General features: G+C 43.1%; 1 protein-coding gene across 1 annotated transcript in view; it reads right to left on the reverse strand.

The window, feature by feature from the left end:
* LOC105284568 (ecdysone-induced protein 74EF) overlaps positions 1-10,450 on the reverse strand; it is a 149,977-nt gene extending 139,527 nt beyond the window's left edge. The window contains exon 1 of the mRNA XM_011348202.3: positions 9,143-10,450. The gene's annotated coding sequence lies outside the window, so the exon portion shown is untranslated. The remainder of the gene's footprint in view (positions 1-9,142) is intronic.
* Between the last annotated feature and the right edge of the window lie 15,726 nt (positions 10,451-26,176).

Genomic DNA, 26,176 nt, shown 5'->3' on the forward strand with positions numbered 1-26,176 from the left:
ACATTTCGCAGGGTGTACTAAAAATCTCGAAAGCCCGTTCTTACTTTTGATTTTAATTATAAATCCCTAAACCGAGTAAAATTGTTTTTCTTAGCAGAAATTCACTGAAGGATCTGATAAAAAAATCTGTATACAAGTGAACGGTAAAATATTTTTGACAAATAACGCCGTGACGTGTCAACGTTAATATTATAGCTACGGATCACCTCGACTATGTCAGAAAATATTGCTGCATGATAAGTAATTCTCGGATTTAATGATCGAGAAGAATTTCTCTCGATCATTGTATTATTTTGAATGCCTATGCGCACAATCGGATCGTACGCTTAATCACTATGACAAAGCAGGCGACTTCCTTGAAGGCGACGGTCGCTTTTCAATGCGTTCGATGGGCCTCAATAACGGCGGTGCCGTAAGGACGCGTTTTACAATCCGCGTCTCCTCGACGGAGGCTGACAACTACGCCGCGTTGAAACCCGCCGCTGTCATGTTCCTGACTGGTCGACAGTAAGGAATGAACGAGATTAACGTCGGCTAGAGAACTATGTACGTACAGCGGACCGAATCGCCAGATTGTATTCCACAATGAAGCCATTTACGTGGAATAGTTCACACGGATCTACAGTAAGCACGAAACTTATTTATTTATACGCGCGATCGTGCAGAAATATGTAACAATTTTACCCTCGCGATGGGAATCGACTTGAAGAATATAATTAATATTAATAATAACAAGTTTAATAATTTTACCGCGTCCATCCATTATTCATAATTTGACTATCAATGACGTGCTTTCGGTAAGTAACAGCAAGATCAAATGCGACGGTTCGTTCTGCTGGATGGAACATAACGTTTTATGATTTTATGATTCTGAAGTTCTTTCGTAAGGAGATCGTTTCTTCTTTTTGAAGCGAGACTTCAGTCGCTCGAGGAGAGACGGAATCATCGAAGGTCGTTGACGTCAGCCACTACGCTCTGAGTAATGCAATAATGAAAACGCGCAGCGCGAGAAATTAGGCGAAGCAATGCGCCGTGGAAAATACTTGCAAATACCAACACGTGACAAGCATACGGGAATCTCTTCCGACACGTGAGATCTCGTTACGGCTGAAAATATACGTTTCCTGATACAAACAAGAGCATACTGAAATCCAACAGATCTCACCACGCTTATTTCCGTGCAATTATTTCCATTTTTTAAACGATCGGTTCGTTAAAAACACAGAAAATCGGGGGATGTTTTAGAAATGGAATAATCAACTTGAAGAGGAAGCGTTAACGTTTGCATTTACACTTCAATGTACATTTCCAGAATTATATAACGCGATCCAAGATCAAGCTATATTTACTTGGTTACCTAACTTTAATCGATTCAATTAATTTCATTTCTGTATCAGAATTATATGTTACATTATCATACTATTAAAATTAATACTTTCTGTGCTAAATTCACACACACGTTTTCAAGAAAAATACTCGTTATCATTGTTACGCTACACATGACAACTGAAAATACCGAGCATAATGAAAACGTAGTTACACCTAACGGTACAGCTTGAGAGATTCTAATGAAAGCAAGACACGCGAGTCGGACGAGAATGTAACGATTTTTAGCCGACGAGGCGAGTACGTACTCGCGATCATTCAAGGATGCAATTAGATGCTGTTAAGTCATCACGTTGATGATATGCTGTTGGCACCTCGACGTGAATGAACTGCGTGACATTATCGAGCGAAAAAGCAATAAAAACATCAAAAATTCCTTGTAACCAATTATTTCGATGTCAAGCCCTTCTTCTTTTATCATTGCCTTCTTGCCTAGGATGCACACCGATGATGCTGCATCTAGGAATACACACGTGCGGTGAGAAAGCGAGCAAACCCTGGCGATCCAATTATCGCGAACGGCGGGGGTTCTTAAGAGCGGGATCATCGATTAATATCGCAGTGCGCGCCCGTGAGCCCGAAATCTCGTGCTTGATGATTCCTAGGAGCTTACCCGTCGCGTCACCCATCGCGAAATCGCATCGATTAGACGGGACTCTGATTCATCGATCCGCGAGAGTTAATCAATATCAGTCTTTTGGCTGTCCGGGCGGCCGCGCCGATTAATCGCTTATCGCACGTCACATTCGCCTCGTAAGAACATTAGTAGCGCAAAAAGTACATTACGTATCTAAATGTATCGCGCTCCTTCCCGTGTAAATACGATTCGATGTGTCTTATCTGAAAATACAATTTAATGACATGAACAAGCTTATTGAGATAAGATCTTCATGCGAATCGACGTGCTAAAAAGTCGTTTGACATATGATGACGAATCAATAATTCCTAACGGAACGTCAAGTCTTAAATAATAATATTTCATTAATATTTATACATCCCACTTATGAGGATTTGCCGATGAAATAATACAAATATATTCACGTATGCATATGGCAAAACTCTACTGTCAGCAATAAACGTGAATGTTGAATGTATTTTTTGTTTTCGCATGTCTCCTTTGCATATCGCTAATACGATGCGAGCGTTGCAACCGGTTTCGGATCAAGGATCAATGGTCCTCGCGATTCTTCCACGAGCATTGGTGTTCCGAGGCAAGCCTGAGACCGATTAATGACCCTAACCCAATTAGTCGACGACGGTGAAAGGGGAGGACAAAGAAGAGAGGTGATAAAGTAAAAGGATCAAAGTACTCGTGTGCACACGTGATATTCGATTGAACTAACAACCGCGAGTGTTCGCTCCTTCTTCTTCCACAGTGATTCGAAATAAAAGATATCGGTAATTCTTTATCGTGTTACAAAGGCATTTTATAAATAAAGTGAGGAATATATTATTCGCTTGCCGGCGGGTTAATGAATTAATGTATAAATTAAGAACATAAGACTGACGTAAAGCTTTTCATAGTATCGCTTTGCATCGAGTGCTCGTGGAATAAATTATTCGCATCAGATCAAATCATATTACGCGAGATGTAAAGTAAAGTAAAAAAAGTATAGAAAAAGAAAAATATGCATTGTTTGGGACGACTTGGCCTGTCGCGTATAAAAATTGATAGAGGTTAAATACATCCTAATCGACATGCGATTACTCGCTAAATTAAGATTTAAGAGAACGGTTCATAAACCTCAAGAGAACACTTACTTTCATTTAGTTCACACGGTCAGTAAAGAGAAAGAGAGAGTTTGAGAACGAAGATGAATCTCTTGTAACTTGCTCTGTGCGACGACTTAACCCAAAGGCATGCTGAGAGAAGAAAATTATCGCAGTTATATAATTTTTCTATAATTTACAGAAAGTTTTCACTGACATATTTTTTACTACAGTTAATTACATACGTGCATATATTATAGATAATTTTACTTTTATTATGGTTATACAGAGATTCAATCAGATTTTATAAACAATAAATAATTACAATATTACAATTACTATTTTGAAAGAGCTTGAATTTCAAAATTACGCTAACAAATTTTAAAGAAAGTTATCTATTAATTTACCACTAGAATTAATCCAAGCAATTTTTGGAACAATAATTGATTAAGACTTTTCAACATCTCGCTCTTTTATTTACACGAGCAGGTTTCTTGCGAAAGAAGGGAGTTAAGACGAAGGTGGTATAGACAACATTGGTGCAGCGGCCTTCTGAGAGTACGCGCAGCCTTCTGCCTTTATTACACCGCGCTGACAGTGACGTTATATTCGTTCGTTTGTACATTTCCGTCTCTCCGCAGCATCGCGGCTACGGCTACTACCGCCTGACGTCACGATCCGCAACGGAGATTCGCCCGTTAGAATTTCCGCGTGTACTGCACTTCTTGCAGGTCCAAAGCAATGACGCTTGACTGCCGCTAAATTCGTGTCAATGTTATTTGCACGCTAACGTAATTCTGCCGTCACCTTTGTTTCACTCTTAGCGGCTACAACGTATCGATCCCACGTATCTTTACATCCGCAGAAAACGTAAATCTAAGTACGTGCCGATTGATTGTTCTAAATAAGATCGTGACGCCGTTCCACTCCGCGCGAAAAAGAGCAGATCGATTATATAATTGTCTCGTCAGTTACGGTAACACTGGAAATTACGGATCAATTATTTCGCGATTAAGTAAATATTGCTGACAAGCGTTACGTCATTATTTTCATGCTTTAAAAGCATCGGAATAAACACGCGTACTTCCCGACTGACGAAACCCTGCTACAAACGAACGAAACTTCAATTCACGCAAAAAACGGCACGCTCATTCGAAAAATGAAACGCTACATTTGTCACCCGAATACGCGGCGCGCTTCGCTCGTTAGCCTCGAACTTGCCTTCGCGAATGTATATCCGCTGACGATGACGGGCCACGTTGCGAACGATCGTGCTCGGCAAAATGTTTCAAAATCCGACATTCTCTTAATGCACGAAAAACGCGCGAAATCCGCGCTAATGATTGCACGAGCGAGCGAGCGATTTCGCGATCGGCGGCCGATCGTGCATGCGCGCGCTCCGTCCGAAGGTAAACCGTTCCAAGGTGAGCTTAAAGCCAGCCACGGCTGACTGTAATTGTTTAATCGGTCGCAACAATAACACTCGATTCAGCATAATTTTACGCGTGCTTCGTGCACTACGAAATTTTAACAGTGAGACACACATACGGGCGTCCTTGTGAACGAGCTTCCAACAACGTGACCGCCGATAAATAAAATTGCTGCTAATAATAAACGTAAAGCCCACAGAACTCGTTGATTACAGTCGAACAATAAATAAGCACATCCGAAAGCGCGTTACTACAAGCGCGATGCGAAAAGTCGATCATTTGTCGCTGCCATTTGTGCTGTGTATAGTTGCATATCGAGAATTACGTATGACACATACACACATTGTTGCAAGTGATTCATAGTCTATGTCGTCCATAAATTACAACCTATACTCGGCCGCGACAGTAAAAATATTCGTGCATCCCGAGAAAAAGATATACTACAAATTTTGCGCTCTGTCCTTTTCTTTCCTTCCTCATAAATATTTATACGAATTGCGCAACGTTCCAGAACCGCGACAAAAGTATTAAGTTTCCGAATCGAATTAACTTTTTACAACGGTATTTAATCATGTTTAGCGATGAATTTACGTTGTATCTGTTCAAATAGATGTATCCATGTATCGTACACATTATCGTATTTATTACGGAGTAATTGTAGTAACATACAATGTAAAAAAACCTCGCTCGCATACATTTTTATCCGATTGCCATTCGCACATTTGCATGCGTTTCCATACATTTTTTATTTGAATGTTACGTAACATTTCAATATTCAGAAAAAGAGAAGTCGCGGCCGAGGACTCATGGGAATCATAATGCGTAAAGGCAATGTGTATTAACTAAATATCCGTCTGGCTAATATAATCAGATGCGAAGCTTCTGCTTCGCGATAATCCGCGCGAGCGCGAGCAACGAAATTAACGCGTGAACGAAATTGATCGCCCTTCCTGCTGCTGCAAAACAGTCGAAACGAGATCAAGTCGATACAAAAACTTTCTCCGTCGGTCCGTGCACTGGTCCTTGACCATGACCGCGTTTCCCATGGTCCTCGGGTGCGACTCGCGCAGGGCGGCCACGCCGCCGCCGCCGCGCCGCCCGATTGTTCGTCACACACGCGCAGGGCACACGGCGCCCTGTCACGTCTAGTATCCCCCGCCGCGCGCATGAGGAAGGTGGTTTCGCGCGGTGGCAGAGCAGATATTCGGCGAAGGCGACGAAAGAACGGCGGCAAGAGGGGAGAGACGGAAGATCGGGAGAGGAGAGAACCCACCAATGCTCGAGAGTCAAGGCCCTGGCCCAATTCGGGTTCGTAGACCCCCGACGGAGGATAGGTCACACGTGTACGTACACGCGTGCGCCCATATGCGCGCGTGAACACGCCGCCCGCGTCCTGTCTCCTTTCGCACTTCGCCTCCGTAAGGTCATTTACTTTTACCAACAGCCTTCCCCAAGGTTCACGCTCGTTGCTCCGCGGCCGCGTCCTTTATGTATTCGAGGGGTCGAGCAGGTGCGCCGCGGGTGGCCCATATATTCGTGCGCGTTGTACTTCGGACGGTTTCTCCCGCATTTGAGCGATTGACTCTCGAGCGATTGTGCCTAAAATTGCACCAATTCAACATTCACGATGAGGAAAAGTACTCTTTCTCTCTATCGTTCCATGATTCCAAAGTGGCGCGGAGAGATTCGCTCTGTCTTACTCGGTTCTTTTGTTTTTTCCGAAAAATTCTGTGGCAGATGCTCAAATTGATCTCTCCTCTTTAGCTCGGTATTTTTGTTTAATGATGAACAATAATTTATTATCGAGAAAATGGAGATAAAATGTCCGCCTCCCTGCGCATGCGAGAACCTGCGACAAATATATGTTGTAGATGCGAGTCAAAATCTCGATTCGACTTCGCGGAGGCAAACACACGGCGGTCCACGTGGTAGCATGCTCAGGGACGTGGCACGACGATTTGTTTCCACGTACAAGGAAATACACCTCACGGACGGTAAGCACCGTCATTAACTATCGACGCACTATCCGTACACACGACAAGTGCACGAACGCGGAATAGGATTTGTACGCGATCGAACGCGATGGATGGTTAAACATTCACGCGGCGTCGGGTTTTTCAGGGTCGTCCGTGCGTACGATGCGTACGATCCGCTGCCAAGGTACATAAAGACGAAAATAAGACGCGGCAAAACAACCAGTTATTTCGATTACGATTACGGATTTTCCGGAAGAGGAAAATATTTTACGAGATGATATCAAAGATTTGCGGAGAAAAATTTCAAAGAAATCACGGTCAGGTGTGAAACGACACTTGCACGACGCAGAACTTCGTTACTGAGATTGTGAATCGGAGAAAAAAGTTTTTATTTGGAAATCACTTTTTAAAGATACTCTAGAAGAACGTAATATCAATTTTTCTCAACTAAGAGATGCAACTTTTTAAATGACAAAGTTTTTCTGAAGTAAGAGTTGCGACAAGCGTATACCTTCATTCTCTAAATATTTATTTATTTGAATTTTTATTGTATTTTCAATTCTTCTAATGTTTCATTTTCCTCAATGAGAGCACGCTTTGCAAATTCTTGTATCCGCGTTTATGATTTCAGGAGCGATGTTAGATTTGCTGGGACGAAGAGCGCCTGCATCCAGTCTCCCGGAATTGGCCGTGATGGATCCACGTGGTTTCAAGGTCCACGAATGTTGCGCGTATACGGGGCCCTTATGGCGCACGCTATCGCAATATTTATCGAACATATACTGGCGTAATGCTAAACATACACCAGACAGTTTTGGCCCTCGGCCCTGGGTGGGGACGAAGGTCGCCACGTAATCGTTCGAGAAAGAATGGGAGAGCGAGAACAGTACGAACAGAGCAGAATACAGTGGAGTCTATTACGTCGGAGTGCTAACGCAGTAAGATGAAGGGAGATGAAAATGCTCCTTGAAATGCGAAGCTTCGAGGCGCCTCCACTGAATCCTCCACTAAAAGAAATTTTTTCAATTTTCTCAGTTTGCCTACAAAGTGACAACTTTGGCTGTAGCGAAAACATTTCTCCCAGCTTTCTGAAGACAACATGTAAATGTAAGGAGAGGAATGTTAGAATGCTCAGTCGAGAAAGGAAGACGGATGTGCAGCACAGTACACCATAAACCTCCTAACTATATTGGAGTTTATGAGTATTCTGCGTTTGAGCCAACCGCAGACACCGTGAGCAAATCAAGAGGGAAAGAGACCGCCTGAGGACCGAAGGTTGGCTGAAAATACTTGCATAAAATATAGTCGAGCTTCAAGCACACACTCACAACCGGGCGCATTAGAGTTCTGCGTTAGGGTTCCTATTTGTCTATTTTGAAATTATCAAAAAAATTCGATCTGCGTACCACATTCTTCTGCGCTCACCCATCTCGTGTAATTTATTATTACTTTTCTAAATGAAAATTTTTATCGGATGACAATCACATTCCCTGCATTCCACAGCGAGTAAGCGTCAAAGTATCGATAATCTGATAGAGATCGAGCACGATCGAACCGTCGCGCGACAAAAGGTGCACTATGGGGTGGCGCAGTGAGATTTCTATGTAAATCAATACGTCGCCGCGAACCGAGACGAGAATGCCCGCGATCACTTCCTCGATCGTATGCGATTACTGCCGGCTACGTTACCTATTTTTGCGGCAAGACTCGTTCGATTTTCGCGCGGCGAAAAGTTCTTATTGAAGTAACCCGCGGCCCGGCCATTCGATCGCCTCTATCAAATCGTTCGTCTCTTTTGCGTGTCCCACGCACGCGACGCGGCCAAGCTACGGCGTGGGCGGAGCGTTTTGCCGCCACGCCGTTGCTTTTAACTGTCACGGCCGCTTGGCTTAACCTGTGCCCGAGGGATTCGAGCCCTGTCACTGTGAGGGCTGTTGCCCGGCAGCTACATTCTCTCGTTGAAACTTCGGCGAAAAGAATGAGCGGTCCTCTCTTAATCCTTGCGTTAATGTTAAGTGTAAGATATTATAAACGGGTTATATTTGAAGCCAAATATGAATATTTGAAGTCTTAAATATTTCGGTTCAGTTTGACTGGAGTAATTTCTCTGTCGATCGAATTCTTATTTAGAACGGTAAAATAAAAAAGATTAGCTCGCGGAAAGTTTTATTTCTGAACTTCATCTGTGCCTAGTGCCTAGACATCGTTAGCAATTATCTCTCATTAATTGCATTAACAGTAAAGCATTCCTCCGGCTAATTTAAAGTCAATTTTTTTACAGATATACATCAAATTTCGATTTATCAGAACTCCAATATTCAAATATTATGAAACATTAATATTATGAACAAAAAGCAGTTAAAGACGCATTTATTCAAAATGATCATTAAATATAACTAGAAATTAAATCTCTCTATTAATCCAAGAATGTTATATATTTCACAATCTATTTGTTTCTCTAAACTTCCTTTTCTTTCCATCCATAACTCTGAGATGCTTGAATGTTTTTATCAAAGGAAATCTCGACTCCCAACTAGTCGGAGAATCTGTAGTTGCAATTAGAAGTACGAAACATGGACCATGTACAGCATAAGACACAATACTTTATTTAAAAAGTCACCAAGGAAAGAAGGCCCTTACCTCTTTATGTTATTAGGTTGCTGTAATACTTCAACTTCAGAAAAGTTGAAGAACACGTATAAACGATCTCTTTCTCTTTGGCGCCGTTTTCCGCACCTGATTCCTTCCGCACTCACTGTATATCACCGACGTCAAGTTTTCACTCGTCCTTCTGCCCCGTCGGAGCTCTATTTTTCGAAAGCGAGCAAGCCAATCCGCGAGTCGAATCGCCGCGATTATTTATTGGCGCGGGTTGCGACAGCCCACGCGATTTACACGCGCGTGTACAATGCACGCACGCGGCCGCACGTCCGCCCACACACGTGCACGCGCTATCTCCCACTCGAGGAGGGGGAGATGTTCAATAAAGAAAGAAAAGAGCAAAGGGAGAAAAACGCCGTTTATAACACGCGGATATCGATCCTCGTGGAGACCACGCGTATCGTATCGCAGGGACAACGTGTCTTCCGAATTGTTTTGGTGTGCACGGTATCACGTGCTTGGCAGCAGGCTTGCACGAGGAGTCAATGCCACGACTGATTACAACCAATGTACAGCGTAAAACAATCGTTGACAGACACGTAAATTCGAATTCGTAAATCACTGGCAGATTATAATTTTCAGAGTTCACTGTTATTGCGAGTCACACACACGAACACACGAATTGAACCGAGTTAATACAAGAAATAAGCCGTTATGCAAAATCACGATCGAGAAAACAATCCTTCTCTCCTCGAAGTCTTCTCCGTCTCGGAATGTTCAATCCCAGTCCAGATTTACGTCTTTCAGAATATTATTACTGATAATGTCTTATATTCCACACTACGGTCGATGTACGGTGTCAATAAGTGCTGTCAGATCCTACGCTGGTATCCGCTGACAAAATTGCAGACAAGACATCTCAGATATGTAAACAATTCTTTCGCTCCGCCTCCGCGGAGAAGCACTCCAACGGGACGTGCTGTGCGGAGCACGCGAAGAGGAAGATGCAAAATCTTTCCTCCTTTTATCCCTTTCGTGTTTCTTTTTTTTTCCTTTTTTGTATCATGCAAAGTGTCGGAATAAAAGTATCGGCAATGGAAAGAACGCCGTGTCACGAGGTGATGCACACAAGTGGAGAGAGAAGCTTCGGTTGGGACGCGCGCGGAACACTGAACGCGACGCGCGAACGGCAAGCCTCGGTTTGCCTAGGCTAGCCGCCACTAAACGCCGCTATCCTAGGTTCAGCATGCTCGCGACACTCTTCCTCTCTCTTTCTCTCACGCCCTCCGTCTATCCCTCCCGCCCCGCGGCTGATACGTCATCTCTCTTTCTCGCTCGCTCGTTCGAGCCTCGCCGCCGTCCCGCCGCGGACCTCTCGCGTTCTCTCGCTCCCGCCGCTTCTCGCGCTCGCGCGCGCGCGCGCGCGATTCGACGCGGAGGGAAGGAGGATCGTAAGGCCATAGCCACGGCCATCGAGTTGCGCACACGCGTGTGAGTATATGCGTGTATGTATGCGTCCGCGGATGCCCGCCGAGCGAGCACAGGCACGCGCGCGATTGCGACCGCTCGATTCCGCGCGTCGAAAATCGCGTATAAATCAACGCTGTCCCTTTACTTTCCTCGCCGTCAATCACCGAAACGCCTTCATTAGTCTAATGAAATGTGAATTAAACGCCTCCTTGCTACCGTTTTACACGCGTATACGTGTCAAAAGTCGAAAAGATGCGCAGCGCAGTAATGAATCTTAAACGTCGCCGTCGTGTTGACCGAGGAGGTGATCAGGACGTCATTCTAACTGACTCTGAAATGCGCCGTGTAATTATTCGATCTCAACGAGATAATCGCGTAATCAAGTCGTACTCGCCGAGCAAAAGCGTGTGCAGCCGCCGACGAGGAGATCGGCGGCTCTCGACGATACGTTTCCAAGCTAAAAGCGTGCTAAGAAGATGGAAAGGGACGAGGCACGTGTGCGCGTTTCCGCGTCGCGCGCCGAGAAGTGTGCGTCCCGCGTATGTAAACGCGCTCCATATTCCGCCGACGATCCGATAGCGCTCGCGCGTTTTCTGCGTATGCACGCATGCGTCGTGACGCACCGCGGCCGCACAGTAAGCTTGTGAGAGCTTGCACAAGGATGCGAGTACGACGAATGTGGTACGAGAGAACATCCAGCTCATCCAAATCGTCGCTTTTACGATTTTCGTTCCCCTTGCTTTGCTTCTTGCAACCGAAATATCAAACAAATTCTGAGATACGGCTCACATCTCAAATCTATCTCGAAGAATATCTTCAACGTGGAAATTCTCTTTTTGAGAAATTAATTTAACATTAACAATATCGTTGCTGTTATGGTTATTAACGTACATCCGCGTTTTACACCCTCCTGACTTGGATACTCCACAAGATTGATATATATTTGATATTTATCAATGTCTCTCTTCTTCCTATAAATCGCAGAAAAAATCCAAATTTCTTTCAAAATACTTTCCGGATCGTTCTCCAATTACGCGTGGCACGCACTCCAATCTCCCAGCGAAACATTCACGAGGCATTTGCGGCAACAAGGGACTCGGCGATTGTTTTAGAATTAATGGGAAATGCGTTCTTGCACAGCTACACAACGCAACATTATCAACTCGTTATCACGTATCGCTAATAATACAATGCGTCTGTGAACGTTAGATTAAAGAGTAATTAATGATCGTTTGTAGTCACGCCGCCGATGCGCATGACGTATGACGCGACTTGCCGGTTTTTACTGGACTCGGATGCGTCTAATGCGCATTTCCATAATAGAGAAAAGAGCATTTTTACAGAGAAGAAATTTACGTCAAACATGTATGCACATTTTCATAATTATGCAAATATAGAACGATTTGTTGAATAGACTCATGTTTATATTAAATAAATATCACGTTGTAAAGTACTCTTATAGCACAAATCATAAATGTTTCCATAACGAAGAGACTCTCCTTTATTTTGTGAATTATTTTAGGCTATTCAACTTTAACTTTAGAATTAATAATTTCTATATAAAAAAACATTCAAATATGATTTAAAAAACTATTACCGTTCCTATCAGTTGTCACTCATCGTTGTTTAATGTTTTATCCGCGGGCTGAACTCTTATCTGCATACTGCCACATCATCAGGCGAGCGAAATATCTTTGTTACGAGAAGTTAAATAAGCCAGTCTGTTGATTGCCAACTCTGTCATCCGCCTTGCAGATACTACTAGTAAAGTTATTCTTAACAAGTTCAATCGACCACGAATTAATCAATTTTGGTGAAAGTTGAAGTTGATTCGTTCTTGTGTCGCTTTGCCTTGTAAATTACAAATTATTTCATTCATTGCGTGTAATTTTGCACGTAGAGTTTATGAGAATCGAGCAAGTTTCGAGCGCAACAAAGGGCTAAGGGTAAAGACGAGTAGTAACAGTAGGTGTTTGGTCGGACATCTATGTCGGTATTAATGCAATGTTCATCGCGCAGGTGGTCGACGTGATTGCCACGGATGGCGGAGCGGATTCGCGAGACTTTCTAACGAAAGTGCAAGTGTTTTCTTTCTTTCTCAACCGGCCACGAGCCGTCGCGTAATCGTCCCGGTCTCGCGACTTTCGCGCGTTTTCCGCGGTTTCCCGCCGAGGTCGTCGAACGCTTCCGGCTCAGGGCTGCTGGCTGCGCTTCGATTTTCACGATCATGCGTATTTTAACGAATTGACAACCGAATTTCTCAAAATCATCTTTTATCATGACAGAGAAAAATACTCGATGTAATTTATGATTATAATGTGAAGAAGAGAACGGAGATGTGTGTTCCGAAATAAAAATGCAAAACGAAAGCACACATTCGTGTTCGTTTGTACCTTGTACCTCGCGGAAATATATTTTTGAATGTCAATGCTGTTTGCACATGCTTAATATTTCGCATCAGTATCAAGGATTCAGCAAAGTAACTTTCATAAGTTTCGACTGAATTAAATGAAGAGATGATCGAAGCCACACATATACACACATGCTGGCGAAAGGAACAAAACCTTCCTAAATCCTTGCAACTTACATTCGGAGGACAAGCGTGGGGCGTCCAATCGATTTAGGAAGTCGCCGACCGGCCTTCGCGGTGATTCGAAGAACGAAAATTTCTAAGATCAAAGCCGGAGCGGACAGGAGAGTTGCCCGCGGCGCTCAGTCAAGGCCCATGCCGGCTTCACCGTGACATAAATTTTCGGGGTCCTCTTTGGGGAGGAGGGAGACCCGCTCTTGACGATCAAAAGAGTTGAACTTGAGAACGCGTGAAAGAAAAGGGAGAAAGAAAGAGAGAGAGATACTCGTAATCGTACGATGGCAATGAGCGACCCTGAACGAACGAATTTACCAATTCAATCGTCATCCTCGGGAGGCGAGACGCTTCCTTTCGTCTATTTTTAAGAGCACTGCCGACTTTATGCTTGTCCCAACGCAAAGTATAATCTGTCACTCCTGTCGGTGACGTAATCAATCTAAAAATGAGCACTGCCAAGCGAAAATTTTAGGTCCCAGAATTCCTTGTCCGGCATATAAAGACTTGAACAGATGACTATTCGGAAATTCTAAATATTAATTCAGCCGAAAATATCTCATAATCAGCATTTGCAGTTTTTTTAATCAAGCATTTTGTTGGTTCTTTAAGATTCATGTTTTCGCTTTTCTTTGATGATATTAATATTGATTTTATAATTAATTTTATGGTTAACGCGTGCACATATATACAAATAATGAAAACTTGCATAAATTGTATACTTTCTCTCGAATTTATTATCATGACTAATGTTAGCTTTGTTAGTTTCAACGCACTTGATTTACAGACTACTAACAAAACTGGATTGACATGCGTACATGTACATATGACATATACAAGCACGTATATCGACAAAATTAAGAGAAAGTTTTACTATCTCACGATAAACACCGTGTCCAATCTCCGTTACTAATCATTATGCCATACTTTATTTACAAATACTAAAATTTAAATTAGCGAATATAAAACCGTTAACGACCCTGAACGAATGTAATAATGTAACTTTATGTTCGACCGCGTATGCACATCGTACCCTAGCCTCGGTAATGAAAACTCGGCGAGCTCCAATAAATCCCATTCCTTACCATCATAGAAGATCCGTCTAATGCAAATTCTTTGAAAAAATGATGGAATAATTTTTCCCAAAGACACGCGCAATTAATTATGAATTCGATTATAAATTTGTAAATCCTATCTGTTGCAGCATAAAATACTCCGTTGTTCTCATTGTATAAGCTTTACACATACGCACATAAAACTTCCTTTTATTGAAAAGAGTTGTAAAATGCAACCAAATTTATCATAAAAATTTGACAAGCCTTCCAAATTCCTTCCTATAATTCTTAAAAACAATCTTTCAAAAAATCTTATGAAGTCTAGCCACAAAATTGGCTCCCAGATATCGAAATTTTGCGACGATCGAACCGTAGCAGAATTGTTTATTACTCTGCTGTCACTTCGCGTGACGTGACATTCGCAGGTGACGCATAAAAAAATCGACCTGATAGTGCAGTTTACACTCGCATTAAATCCACGACACGCCCGAACTGCACATACTTAAATGTACACGACTGCACTTCTAGTGAAGCATTTCATCGCGCGTCATCCGCGAACAAGACCCGGACTTTCACTCCGCGGATGCACGTTCGTCTCTCCTCTCTCCGATAATTTTGCCATAAATTTGGTAACTTTTACGCCTCCTCGTGCCCCTGTCCTCCTTCGATCCACCGATTGTTTATATGTATCGCGCGACGCCACAGAACAAGCAAAAGTGTACGACTTGCATTCGCGGAGAAAAAACCGACCGCTATTTGAGAAACTAAAAGAATAAATAGTGAAAATAACGTCTCCTTCATTTTTTTTAACTGAAGAATTCAGAAAGATATTCACATAATGTATGAACGAAAATTAAATTTCAAAAATGGTCTAATATGTATTGTTTGATGTAAATTCTGCAGAAGGAGAAGTCTCCTTTTCATAGAACTCTTTCCTCCGATTGTGTAACATAAAAGGAAGTTTCGAAAATTAAACATTGATTTCAGAGTTAACGCATTCAAGAATCTGTAAAATACTCGTGAAACATCTTTATAATAACATCTATAATGTAATGATAGTTGTAAGTATAATGAGAAATTGCGGATTCCTGAAAGATTCAAATATTGCCTCAAAAACGCATGATGCTTTGCGATAACGAGGCGCGATTCGTAAAGTATGCAACTTTTGCGTGCACAACTCGGTCGTATTCTCGCTTTTCACCTGTCCGGGTGACAAGATTTTGATATTATTAGAGAGACACGTTGGAGAGATCCAACAAAACGCGTTAGCCTCGGCGATTAAGAATCAATGAAGAGTAGTTATCGCGTCACAGGATAAATGAAGTCGTAAAAGCGATACCTGAGACTCGACTGAATTCTAATGGTTCGTACATGCCCCACCTATAAATGCCTTCATAACGTACGTGCATTTATGGTTCTTCGTTTCACGACGAGATATGAACCATTTACTTCGCAAATTGAAACTTTAAATAATCAGTGTATTATTCTCGTATCTCGAAATGTGTCATCACGAAAAAATTATCTTTTTATTATTATTTATTAAAAATCTTTCATTATTAATATAGAACATAATATAAAAATGATTCTAATTCAAAACTTCGCCTCGACAGCCCGTTGATTCTACCTTTTATTTTTAACTAATTCTTATTCTAATTCTTGATGATCCGCGACGAGAGACAAAAGTCTCAAGCATAACGGCGCGAGCAATCACAATTTTATGGTTGTACTTTCCGCATTTATGGTTGAACGCATCGGGAATATAATACGGAGGGCTGTCCGGAGGGCTACGCGCGAGGCTAGTTGGTTATAAACAAATACCATGTGCACTGTAATTTACGATTAATCCGTATGATGTTAGTCCCTCTTTATAGGGATTCTCTGAATAACGAAGTTCGTAAGCTACCCTCATGATAAACCTGATACACGTGTGCGCGTCCGTGGGAAGTTCACGCCGCGAATTTATTGTTATTATTGATTGAATGCGGAGGTGTGCTCGTTTTGTAATTTACTCATCGATTTCGCGCTTACACTGAGTGTGCAATGCGAACCTCTTATTTTCGCAATACGATCATGAAAGTACAATTTTGTCATTCGATTTACATTGATAATTTCAACATTTATGGACACGGCCACAGGTTGCTTAACGATATTAAAAACAATATTGCGGAATTCTGATCAATATTGTTTGTCGTTGTTCGTGCGTTTATAGCAACTTGTTTTACACATACTAAACAAAAAAAGACAACATTTCTATATCTTTCTTTTCTTAATATATAAAAGTATGCATCTAATGATATATTTAATAACAAAAAGATTCTATTTGCCTTAACGCGAAGAACGTCCCGTTTCTTACGGTCACAAAACGTTCCTTTTACGTCTCATCAATGAAGTTTTTAACAGATTAGCGGGCCATTATCGAGAAAGTTTGAACAGCACCGTCGTAAAGTGCTAAATTGCATTTCGCTGAAGTCGTGCACCCTTCCGTCAAGCGCGAGCAGCTAGAGGATCGGTTACACGTGATCTTAAGCAAATGTTGGCGCGCGGCCGCCGTCAGCAAGGAACTGGCCCGTCGAAGAAAAGGAAAAGGAAAAAAAAAACGAGAGATCGGTTTTGCTTTACTCTTACTTTTCGCCTGCCGAAAAACCGAGAGTCGCGTTCTCCATTTCTAGACGCGGGCGCGACACGTCGCATGCGACGCCACGACCTACCTGGCCGGTGTTAACGTACGTATAGTGGGCCAGTGTCAGGCAACGGCATCGTTTTGGTCATTAGCGACGCGGTTGATTTCGGTGAGTCAGAAAAGTATGACAGGCGTGTGTTTGTGTGAGGCCACTGGCCAACAATCAGGCCAATGTTAAGAGCCCGGGCCTCTAGCAGTGCCGATTGCCCAACGCCGCGTATCGCCCAGTATCGCACGATTACGAACGCCAGGGAAGAGGGGAATGGCGCAAGGGGAAGAATTTCGACTGGTGACGACGTTATCCAACCTTGCGCGTGCAACGACCCGCCTCGCGATGCGCACGACCTTAGGAGGAAGACGAATTAGAGGAGCTGCTGGGATTAGGCGTGGGTATGTTGCTCACGTACGCGAATCATGGTTACACCTGTGTGTGTCACGTGAATAAAACGGAGGAATAATCGAGGGGCGCCTCGAGAGCGTTCCTCGTAGTCTTATCTTTGGTAATGATGAATACTTTTTTGGCATATTTATCAAGAGATGCAGATCAGATGTTTTGTTGACGACGGTAACAGTATTATCTGCTTTCTTTCCAATCCTCTGTTTGTTATACGGACACTTTGATTATTGTATATTTGATTATGATGATGATTTTATGAGCTTTTTTTCAAAGCTGCTCAACTTGAATTTTAATCCTTTATTAGATTATTAGCAAATTTTTATATGAGTTTGTTTAAACTGCATTGCATGTTCGTTACTTTTCATAAAATTTGTATCAATTTTATAAATGCGTTGATAAATGCTTTATAGATAAAATCTTTTTCATTAATTTTTCTCGCGCACATATATATGTATATATATAAACTCGTTGGGTGGAGAAGGGTTGAAACCATCGTAGGAAAACATAGCAAGTCAAAGAGGGGAACTTTGAATTTTCCCCGCGGCAACGCTGCTCGGAACCTGCACTCTCATGCTTGCATCGCGAGGCAAACGAGCGTTCGTTCGCTCTTAATGTCCGTACCTGGTGACCCGTGGTGCAAACTAAACCCACCGGAGAAAGTTGCCGGATACTTTCTCGTAGCTCAGCTTGCTCCTTGCACGCCGACCGATGCAATCGTTTATAAACGGACCCCGCATCGACCCGACCGCTCACGAGCAATGTCTGCTGGCATGTTCGATTAAAGCGATTTGGATCATTCGACTCAAGACGTGCTTGGACTGGAGTTGGTTCCCGAATCGCAAGGCAAAATCGAAAAAATCGATACGCGAGCAAATGCTCTTTACAATCGCGATATTAATTTCAGCAACAGCTTCTTCAAATTCAAAACCAATCTTTCCTCGGCGTGAACGTGTAATTAAGCTTAAATTTCGTAAAAATTAGTACGCAAATAACACGCAACGACAAGTTATTCTACGTTATAATAATAATAAATAGATAAGCAAACACAAATAAAATAAAAATAAAACTGAAAGTTATTTTTCGCACGAATGTTCGCTTTTCGCGGACGACTCGGGGCCGCGAGAATGGAGGCGAGCACTTTACAAAAAGGCCGATCCATTCTTGGCGCGTCCAGTCTCTCGAGTGCGAGGCATTCAGACTCTCTTCGCGGACCAGCGACTTGATTTACTCGTCCGAGGGAACGAACTCGCCCGCGCCTCATGCCCGCTCCGGCGAGAAGGTAGGTAGTTAGATACAGCCCGGGCTCTATGTATAACCGTGCTATTATGCTCTCGCGCAGGTTACACGTCGGGCGGCTTACTCGTCGTAGGAAAATCTCAGAGTCCTCCTACGCCCGTTCGTTAACTATTCATGCTTCGCGCATAGCCCGCGGCCAACCGTGATGAATCGCAGGTTACGCAGTCGGCAGGGGAGGAAAAAAAACAGGATTCAACCCCCCTCCCCCCCGGTATCGCGCCTTATAGCGTGTAAGTCACATTTCGTCCGGTCCCTCCTTCGTCACCTCCCCGCTGTTTCCATCCCCCGCGCGACATTAATTCAGAACTCAGAACAATGTGCATCGCACGAGATACCTCTGTTTCTCCGATGCCCACGCTCGTAATTCCTGCTTACGGATAAAAAGATACGTACGCGGAATACGTGCGCAAATGTCGATATTTAAAAAGAAAGAAAAAATTTTCTTCTTTTTCTGCATCTTTTGCAAAACAGGTCGATCAATATGTGAATTTAGTTTTCAAGTTTCAGTTTAGTAAATTATTTGTGTTGTAAAGTATTTTATTAATCTTTTTCTACGTGACTCTTTAATATTTGGAAAAAATACTTCTATCAAAAAATGCTATATGATAAATGTGCGACGAAATATTTTGCGAAAGTATACGCGTGACGTGAATACTTTGCAAAAGTATCCTAGAAAGATTCACGTGCTAACGTTTTATCAAATACGCTGCGCTACGCAATTGAAATTGATAAACGTTGCAGCAGCGTAGAATGCAACGGACAGGAAAAAAGAATCCTACAGGAGATGACGATTTTCGAGGATGCGTCTTTGCGACGCAGCCGACCATGACGTAGCTTTCGCGCAGTAAAGCCCGCGTGACGTCACTCATTCGATGACGTGTGGTCAACCGCGGTCAATGCACCAGGCCGGCGTTTCTTGCAGGGCACTATAATGCTCGGTTCACTGGCTCCAACGTCGTGTGCGTTCGTTCACGTACACGAGCCGCGCGCTACGGTGCACGTGCGCGCGTTACACCGCAAAATACCGGGTGTCCGTAAGGTTTCGCTTCTTGCACGCGGTGAGAAAACTCGGGATTCAGAGATTTCACGCGGTCAACTACGAGCGATCGTCGTATAATAATATTGCATCAGTCTTTCGCGACTAGTTTCTGCAAAATTATTTTAAATGCAATTAAGCAATAATTAAGATAGAAAAAATGTAGCATATAGAGGAAAGTCCCCGATTATGAGATACCATATCGATTTTGCCGAATGTAAAGAAATCTATAGGCAGAATTTAAAAATGTAATACGTTCTCTTGAAGAGAATTTAATAAGCTTTAGGTTGGTAAAATGAAAAATCTAATTTAAATATTATTTTTTCCGAAAATTAAAAAAATTTTGAAAAAAGAGCTTTACTCAGGATCGAGAAAGTGTGCTCCTAATATAAGATACTTCGTGAAATCGGTGTTAAAAGTGCAAAATACATCAGTATTGCAATTAAAATCTTTATTAGATAGTTTTGTAAAAATACTGCTGCCACAGCCTTCGCCAAATCTTCACGATTCCACTGTCGACGCTTCCTCGTATCTCTAACCTCTATAGTCAGATTCTATAAAAATTAAATACACAAAACTGCGTAATATAAATTCGTATTAACTTTTCTTTAACCTTAAGTAGTATTTTCTTTCTTTTTATTACACTACATAATCTTCATATTCGAGCAATAATTATCTCATATTAAGAGTACCCTGAATATCTCATTATACGAGCCACACGCCTAGCGGTTCCGCGATCATGAAATCTAACTTCTACAATTAAGCAATTCAACAAATTGCGTATTTTCCTGTTACTATGATTCTACTCTATCATTGCATATTGAATTTATTGCAAACCATTTCCTTATTATATAATAAACAAGGTTTAAAGACTTACCTCAAGTTCCTTTGACATGTTCACAATTTCACAAATCTTTTCTTGCAAAGGCTAAACGCAATAACGAACAATGAATTTTTCACTAAATACATTTTACACCAAAAGTAATAAGTTCATGGTGGAACTAACAAATGGTGCTCACTAGTTTAGCAGAAACCCCATTATCTCATATTAGGAGCATATCTCATAATAGGGGATTCTTCTCTAAGTAATAAATCATATAGTTAATAAAAAGCTTTCTTTACTTTTACATGAAAATCGTATTGCATAATTAAATATCTTTCTATTTTTTATATCCGCTCTATATTCCTCCAAACGATGCATGCAGATATTTCTTTATTATAAATGATATATAATATAATAAAAACTGAGAAATTATATGAAATATTAAAAATCTTTAATATATTATAAATATTTTTATAGGTTTCCAGGATAGATATATTAATTTGAATTTTTACTTCAAAGGTAAAAATTTATGCACAGGTACTTTATCTCAGCATTTTTAGAAGATTAAATCGGCAAAGTTAAGCTTCTTGAGTTTTCTCGGTCAGGACATTTTTTATCGCGAAAATCCACCTACACCCGTCGCATGCACCTACATGGCGATGCAGGTCGACTAGTAGTAGATGCTGCGAATTATCAGACAAGTAGAAAAGCCTGCTACGTAGTCGGCCATATCCTAGCGAATGAACGACGATACGTACGTATACGTGCATGCAATCCGCCGATTGTTTATGCAAAAAGGAAGCGCGCGGCTGGATTACGCTGTAGAACACAGCTCGCTTGCGCTAATTGATAATTTTCTGAAATTGCGAGGTGCACGAAAGTGTCTCGGTGCGCGCGATAAATAGCTCCGCTGCTGTTGCTAACGATTCTCGGCGTTATAAAGGTAAAAGTAATGGCTATGCTTTGTAAATCAACTGAATGCCTTGTCACGCCCAATTTTATTTAATTAAGAAAAATAATGGCTGAAATTAGTATGAGAGACGCGATAGTTTGATACAATGTGTAGAATATTGTCTAGAATTGAATATCGCAGCAACGAAAAACGAGAATTTCAGAGAGAGTTGCGATGAAAGAGGCTCACTGCTTAAAAATTTCATTTTGCATCCTCGCTTCTTTGTTATATCACTTTATTAATAACCTTTCTACAAAATTGGTGCACGATTTCGTCACCATCGTCTTTTTGCAGCTAGGAAAATGGGCGTGCATGCACCTAGGAAGCGTATGCAATTCCCTTCATCAAGCAGATGCAACTACGTTGCGTAAGTCCAGCAAAAAGAAAGTATTACGGGACATTAATCTGCAAGAATGCCCTCGCGAGAACATCAAGATCTTAACAGTGGTACAACAATAAGTGCGTTGCTCTCGCAACGGTAAAGATACATTTCTTGAAAGATGCACGTTAATGATTTGTTATTTATCTTATTTATTAATAAGAAGATGTTCTTATTTATCGTTTACAGTCAATGAATTCTGAAACACGACGATAATCTTACACTCGCAAATTTAACAAACGAGAAATACCCGCGAATCTCTAATGAATCTCTAATCTTATAATCAATATCAATCACAAGAAACGCAAGTATCACCCAACAAAAAATTTCTCGTTTCTCATTTCGAGCTTGGACAGCTCCGTTAATATCCACCCTGAACGATCGGAGTTCTCCGTTTTCCCCGCGAATTTTTCCGAGCGATCCCGCACACGGTAAGTCAAAAACGGACGGGCAGAGGAGCGGAAAACAGAGGGGGAGAGAAAGAAAGAAAGACCTGGCTCTCTCGAGCCGCTGCGCGAGCCATAGGTAGGCCGCGGCAGCGTGGACAACAAGCGAGCCGAGTTGAGAGGCGCGGACGGGCGGTCAGAGACCCCGCAGGGCCGGCGCAAACAGCGAGTACAGCATTACCCACTCGCTCGCTCTCTATCGCGAACCTGGACCCAACAATGCCGCAATAATCTTCCCCATAATCACGGCGCTTTTTATCCAGCGATACGGAAAAATATCGCAACCCGTATCCTCCCTTTCTTTCTTTTTTTTGCGAAATACGTTTTTCTTTCTCCTGCCGCTCCCGTTAGGATCTCTCTTTCTCTTACTTTCTCCTTATCTGTCGATTCCTCGCTAAGTACACTTGCAAGAGAACGCGATGCAACGTTCAGCCCCGTTACGTTATTTTTTTTCAACGTTTTTGAGTAAAGAAAGTAAAAGGAAGGGAAGAAAAAACGCAGCGCACATACTAAAAAGGTATAACCGATCGTGTAATCGTCAGTTAGACGATAAGACGTTATTAACGCGCAGCTCCGTCCTTATCGACGAATTTTTACGGCCTCCGGCGATTTGCAAAATTTATGTGTGCATATGTCTTCGGAAAACAGTTTTCGATATACATAAAATACCGATAATAACAGGATGAAGTATACGTGAGGTGCTTCGCGAAGTATTTCCAGCAAACTTTCAGGGCTATATTTTCCAATGCAAGTTCCACAGAACGCGCACGAATCATTCCCTCCTGACAAACATTTCAACCGAGTAAACTATACCGCACCGGAGATTATCTGGAATCATTTCAATCGATCACCTCGACAAACAGAATTTGACAAATTGAGCACTCGATTCGGTTCGAGATTAATTTCCAGCAATGTGAAACACCCAATTCGTACGTTACTTCGACGTCGTTATAAATTTTCACGTGGAGACCAATATAATTTCCACGTCCGCGCGTATTTCGTGTGGTTTTTTTGCGGCGCGAAATAAAAGACGATGTGCGTGGCTACGGATTTGCCGCGGGAGACTTTCTCCGTGATAGGCGCGCGCCGCGGTGCACGCGTGTCTTCGAACTTATGATTTCTGCGGTGCTCCGTAAATACGGCGGTCGCGACGCCGTGCATTTAGAGCACTCAGCCGTGCGAGTGCTCGCGGCGATGGACTGGACGCGGAATCGACTTTAATTTCGGCTCCCCGACTTTCTCCCGCGCCGCGATAACTCACGGGCGGCACGGTCGAATGATTAAAACTTTACCGACAACGTCGTTACACGGCGAACCATCGTAAATCACGCGAATTGTAAAACGATGCTGCTACGCGCCGTCAGACAGTACGACGTAAAGAGAAAATATCATAAATCACGGAAAATGAGATGCTGTTCGAACGCGTGTCAAATAAGAGGCCCGGGAACGCAAGTGTTGACTTGGCAATAGAGAAGGCCGTAAAGATAAAATAAAATACCACGAAACACGTGAGAAAGAGAAATATCGGATATAAGTTAAGTACGGTTGACACCTGTGGAACTATAGATTTAATAGTGAAGCAGCCCATGTAATTGTACGAGAATAGAAAATACCGGACTACTTGCGACTTACGGCGCTTCGTGTTACACCGGTTTGTCAATCAAGTGTACATGATTCGCGTACAATTTGCAGAATCTGCGGTAACAAGGCACCGTGAATAATTATATCAAGATTGGAATACAACACTGACCAATGCACGAGAGTGAGCTCATCGCGATCGGAATTAAGATCGAATTCATTACAGCGAAACGCCAGGAACGCAGCGATTTATTCACGTTCGAGCTCGCAAGGAGCGCTGCCGAAAAAATCGGGTCGGCGCTTGCTCTTTCCGCGACTTTCGGCTAAAACTTTCGACGACGCCACGCCACGCCACGCCACCGACGTCCTAGCCAGTCTTGATTCGCAGGGTCAACGATCCCTCTTCGCCCCGATTTCACCGTTTTCGCCTAAAAGCGCGACAACTATAATGCTACGCCGCACGCGGCTTTCCGCCCTGTTCGTTCGCTCAGCAGCGTTTTTCCCGTATTACTAGGAAAACCGTAAGTAACAGATGAAACCCAACGCCACCTTCCCTTCAGCCTCCTTCTCCTCCTCCCTCCTAAGCCTGATATCCGCGAGCATGATCCACCTCACGGTAACATTATCCACTCTTCTCGCTGGTGCGCGCGCGAGGAAAAAAAAAGGACGAGAAGAAAGGACGGAGTCGCGGCAAATGGCGATCTCCGCTTCCGTACACTTTCTCATTATCTAAAAAACAAAAAGAGACGGAGAATATACTGATCGCTCACTCACCGTTCGACGACGACGCGCCCGTGACATCTGTACGACGCTCCGCTCCGGAAAAACTCTTCCTCCTGCTTGCCGGTGTTTGTTATTTACGCGAAGCAGCCGCCACCGTCGCCGATTCTCCGAATCGCAATTCACAACTCAGGTCATCACCTGACAAATACACCCACACCACTTCCTGATTTCCGTTCCGCGTCCGCGGGGGAGAGAAATGCCGTTCCCGATTCGCCGTGCTTAGCCGGCGCACGTCCACCGCGGAGGTGAAGGGCCGACCACGCGCGACACACCGCGCCGAAGCTATCGTCCCGGAAGGTCGCACGGAGATGACACGGAGGCACACTCTCAGTGCACAGCGCACGCCTCGCGCAACACCCAGAATCGCCTGTCGTCGTCGGTTTTCGGCGTCGCCCACCCACGACTCCTGACGACACGTGGTCGCGGCTTAAATGCAACGTACGCGCTCGATCTGACGGAGGAGAGGGCCCGTACGCGCGTCTCGCGTGCCTGTAATCGCGCGTTCGACTGAGCGGCCGAACGCTCCTGAAGTTGCCGGCTTCTCGCGCCTCACGCCGCTCTTCCTGCTCGCGCCGTCCTCGTCACGCGCGCGTCCACCAATCGCCGCTCTCCGTCGCGCGTTCGCGTCCGCGCACGGAGCGCGCCGCTCTCGTTTCTCGCGCGCCGCCGCCGCGCGCGTCAGTCGTTGTCACGCCGTTAAGGGGTGAGGAGTTTATCTCGCTTGCTCGTGCGCGCACGACTCTCTGTTTACTTTTTTCCCTTTCTTTTTATTTTTTTTATCTCGGTTTTTATTCTCACATGGCAAATGGCGGCAAATGTCAGCAAAATGTTTGTAATGCTTTAATTTAGGAATAGTAATTGCCACTGCGTATTTTGTTTCTCTATTGAGGTTATGAACATCGTGTCGTTGACGCACAGGGCGATTATGCGGGCGATGATCAAGAAGAAAAGTCTTTGTAAAAAATAATTAAAAACTAAAATGCATATTTACAATATGTATAATAAAATGTATGCGAAAAAATTGTTACTAAAATATTTTTAACTCCATTAAGCGTCTTGAACGCTAATATTATCTCAAATCAACATTCAACGAGTCATCAAAAAGATATTCGCTACTAGAAATGTTTTAAATTATCTTATTTTTTTCGGAACAGCAAAATTTACTTCAGATTATTTTGAACATTCTAGTCGAAAAGTACATCGTCGAAAGAGAGAGATGGGTGCTTTTCGGAAGATTAATTAATGATAAAGATGATGATTAAATGAAGGAATGATCTAAATACGTCTAACATGACGGACAGAAGATAGTCCCGAGTACCCTCCACCTGAATTCGTTACCAAACGCTACGCTGTGCGATTTTTCCCTTTCTACTGTCCTGCTATCCCCCGCTCCTCGCTCGCTCGCGTTTTTCCCTTTTCACTCACGCGGCACGTCTACTTTTTCCTACTTTCTTCACAGCGCGGGCTTACGTAACAACCGCCAGCCTCATCGAAATCGGCAACGTAGTTGCACGCTGCCGCGGCCGCTAGTTCCTCGTCCGGCCTAAGACCTCCCGCGGTTATTCAATCCGCTTTACGCACTTTTCGATCATCT

This window comes from Ooceraea biroi, chromosome 6 (assembly GCF_003672135.1).
Source record: "Ooceraea biroi isolate clonal line C1 chromosome 6, Obir_v5.4, whole genome shotgun sequence".
NCBI lineage: Eukaryota > Metazoa > Arthropoda > Insecta > Hymenoptera > Formicidae > Ooceraea > Ooceraea biroi.